This window comes from Carlito syrichta, unplaced genomic scaffold, assembly GCF_000164805.1.
Source record: "Carlito syrichta isolate Samal-C Ts95f unplaced genomic scaffold, Tarsius_syrichta-2.0.1 Scaffold117951, whole genome shotgun sequence".
NCBI classification, from domain to species: Eukaryota; Metazoa; Chordata; class Mammalia; order Primates; family Tarsiidae; genus Carlito; species Carlito syrichta.
The window spans coordinates 847305-851645 of NW_007062047.1; positions in this window are offsets into that span (position 1 = coordinate 847305).

Sequence of the window (4341 nt, forward strand, 5' to 3'; positions counted from 1 at the left end):
CAGTCTCACCACTCTGGGGGGTGGCACCAAGTGTCTCCTAACTTCATCAAGCAGGGATCTCCCAGACTCCTGTCTCTTGCTTCGCAGGAGACATCCAGGAGCTTTTGAATGACACCTTGAAGGTCCATCCCTTAGCAGGATAAAGAGACAGCATTATTCTCTCCACATCTAATTCTAGCTAGGTTAGTTAGTGTTGCTTTTCTTCATGTCTTTAAATATTTCCCGTATTCACTCTTCCACTTCTCCAGGCTTATGACACATTTTAACACTGTCTGAAATACAATGAATATGTATGGTTACATTTTTTTTGGAAAACTACAGAAAGGTTTTGAGTGAAAAGTCCTTTCCTTGGCAGAGGCAAGCATTTTTAAGTTTACTTTTTTCCAAGCGAATTCTATACACAGAGGTGCCGATATATCCACCCTCCTCTTTCCACAGATAGCGGCTTGGTGTCAACGCTGCTTTGAGCCCTGGCTTTTTTCACTTTAAAATACACCTTGGAGGCCATCCACCCTACATCTCCTTCTTTTGAATGGTGGCATGGCCTCCACTGTACCATGTGCTAATAGTTATCTAGGCAGTATCTGTTTGGGGGAGGGGAGACGGTCCTTAAAAAAACTCCTCTTTTCCTGCTAATAAACATAGCAAATAAAACAGGATGGACCTGGCAGAGCTGGGTGAAGGGGTGGGAGATGGAGCCTGGTTGGAGAAGGCAAACCATCTCATCACCAAACAAGTCTCTCTCCACCTTATTTACAATTCATGACACTTCCTCTTCCGTGTCTCATTTAAGAAGATAGTGTCTCCTCTGACTGCAAACCAGAGCCTGAGGCCCCTGTAATAGCCCCTCAGAAGTCTTGGAGGAAATTATGTGTCTTTGATGGTCGCAAGACCAGATTTGGCAGGGTCTCAAGGAAATCAGTGGACCGCACTCCCTCCCACACAGTCCTTAAAAGTGTCTTGGGTTCACAGAAAATGGCAAAGCCTGTTAAAAAAGGAAAACGCTCCATGTGATGCCCTCCCATTATCTAGCATCGCAAAGGCATAACTTTCATGAGCTGATGGGGCAGGACAGGCATAGCTGCCACTGGGCAGAATGCCCTAAGAGCCTGGCGTTCCGCGAACAGCCCTCACACACTCCCCCAAGAACAGCAGAGAGGATGAGTGCACAGACTCGGGGGCCACTGTCAGGCTTCAACTCCAGACCTGCCGCTTACCATCCGTGTGATCTGGCCCAACCTACTGCACACTTATCTGTGAAACACGCGAGTTTATGACAGCATCCCTTCACAGGATTTTGCCAGAATGACAGGTGTTAGGGCATATGAAGCACTTAGAGTAGGACCCAGCAGCCAGCATATGTGGACCCTAGACATGGTAATCACCAGCTGCACGTTGAGGAGTGACGCATGGTCTCTGTCATGCTTGACATCCTCGTGGCAAATAAGGTGCATACATTCAGCAGCAGTTTTTGATCACCTACTGTATACCAGGCATTGCACCAGAAAGCAGAGCTACAGGGAAGAAAATACTGACAAATGACCACAAAGTCTTCGCCCAGGACATGCTTCCAGTCACCACAGAGTCCACAGTGACCCCAGCTGCTTCCTTGGGCTGTTGTAGCATGCAGAATAGACATTGTTCATATCCAGAGCACATCACAGAGAGTACTGCCCTGTCCCCAAAGGTGGATTTCATACCTTAACAAGTCAATATGCAGATTAGCCAAAGGCTAAGAACTGTGGAAGTTGGCCAATGCATGCTTAAGGGTTCCTTTGGCTATTCTTTTTACTTTTACATGTTTGAAAGTTTCCATGATTAAACCAAAAATCTATTTTAAGTAACTATGATCAAAGCCATGCCCAGTCCAGGAAAACACCACCGGCTTTCCCACAGTCTTTTCCTTGACGTGGTGAAAATAAGATGGAGTGTCCCCAAGCATATCTTCTAATCATTGCAGGAATGTTTCCTGTCTTGTAAATGAGATTCTCTGGTGCTAATGGACTTTCAGTTGATTATTTAAATTCCCTACATCCTTTACACATTTAAAAGCTGTTATATTTATCCTCACGTGAGATAGTCCAACTCTCTGGGAGAGTTTGGGGTGGGAACACAGGTATATACATTTTTAGTAAGCAAGGCCTTTCCTTTGCAGGTAGCAAGTAATAAAATTTCCTTTAATGTGTCTCACAAAAGGATGCAGAGTTTGTTTTATATTTATTGGAATGTAAGACATCAGGATAAGATTGAACCCTGTTGGTAACATCTGAGGCAGGCCTGGCTTTGTGGTGACATAGACTTCTTCTCCTTAAACACAAAAACATATCTTAAGTCAAAAATGCAGATCACACAGGGAGTAAAATAAATGTGGGTGTGTAAAAAGGCAGACGATGAGAACTAAAGAGTTTGCTTATTGTCTCCCACAGCACAACAGCTGTGAGCGCGGATAGGCTAGGAAGCCACGCCAACATCTGGTAAGGTAGCCGTCGGCCCTGGTGAATTAGAAGAGAAACATGCATGGGAAACAAACTCAAGCAAACACGAGAAAGCACCATGCAACCATGCAGGGAAGGAAGAGTCGCACTTGGAAATGCTGCAGCCACTGAGAAAGAGTTGATCTTGGTATAGTTTATTTGTAAAAGTAATACCTTCTGTTTGGAAAAGCATTATAAGAAAATATTATATGAAGCAAAAAGTACAGTTTTTATCCACCTGCCTCTGCCTCAACCATTTCCCAGACATAGACATTTTTGGGGGGGAGGGTGTCCTTCCAGATATATTCTGTAAAATGTTCTATTATGCATATATATATATATCTATAGATCTCTTCTCTCTCTGTAAACCTATTCTATATCTACATTTATATGTCAAAAAAAGATAGGAAATACTTTTGAACAGTTGGTATTCTTAATGTTGAAAACTACATTCAGGTGATGAAAGCTGTGTGGAAGACACCAGTCAGCTAGGTAAAGGGCTTGGTACAAGTACTTGTAGGAATGAATTAGACATTCTACTGTTTAATTTCTTAATAAAATCTTTATGACCAGTATCACCATGGGTATAAAGTCTTTTACGTACATGGGTATAAAGTGCTTTTTGTAGAGCACTTTCGTGAGATTATCTCATCCAGGTCTCATAACAATCCTTAAGGTAAACTAGGTAAGAACTCTCAGATGCTGGAGAGTAACAAAGCCAGCACTTTCTGGCACGTGATCTGAGCAGGCATGTCCTGAGGCTTGGGAGAGACACTTGGAGCTCGAATCCAGGCCTCACTTCCTCGTCACAGCACCCATGGGGGCAGCAGGCACTGTCAGAATCCTTCCAAAAGAAGAGAAGTAAGGAGAAAAGACTACTTATTCTTAAGTTAAGTAAATGTTCTTTTGCCTTCCTAAAAGTTTTGCAAAAAAAAGTTATTATATTTATTTGCAAATAATTCATACAGTTTTTCATCATTAGTTAGCAATATGATAAAAGCCAAGACACTCTTTGCATTTTTAAATAATAATAAAAAGAAGAAGTAGCTTTTTGGAGCACTTATGATATGCCAAGCATCTTATTTAATGCTCACTATAACTCAGTGGAGAAGGTATGATCATTATTCCCATGTAACAGAGGTGGGGACATGATGTTTGGAAGGTTCAAGTGGCTTTTCCAATGTCCCACAATTATAAGTGATGGCATTGGGGTTTAAAAGCAGAGGGGTTTCAGCATCCAAGACAGACTCTTCTGCACACCATTTCTTGTTGAGAACTGACCTCGTCTAAGGCACAGGACTGAGTGAACTGAGGTCAGCAGCCTCTTCCCCCTCCCCCTAATGAGCGCTTCCATTTCCCAGGTAAATGGAAGGCCGAGAGAGTTTGGGAGAGGTACTCGGAGCTGCCTGATCAGAAGGAATGAAGGGTGGGCCATCAACTTTCCCCTCCACACCAGGGAATCCCAGTCGTTGGCCTCACCTCCTACCCAAGCCAGATCAGAGTTTCCACAGAATCAAAGCAACTCCAATACCCAGTTCAAATGTTCTCCCAAGTGATGTGTTGGGATTTATTCAGTTTTATCTTCCAGGAGACCTTCATGGAGGAAACAGACAGATGCTGAATCCTCCTTGAGCAAGCAGTTACGTTGAAAGGATGGTTGCTAAGGATGATAAACACTATTAAGAACACAAATACGGGCCAGGCTCGGTGGCTCAGCCTGTAAACCTAGCACTTTGGGAGGTCGAGGCGTGTGGATAGCCTGAGCCTACGGGTTCGAGACCAACCCGGGCAACTTGGCAAGACCTCGTCTCTACAATAAAAATCAAAAATTAGCCGGGCGTGGTAGCATGTGCCTGTAGTTCCAGCT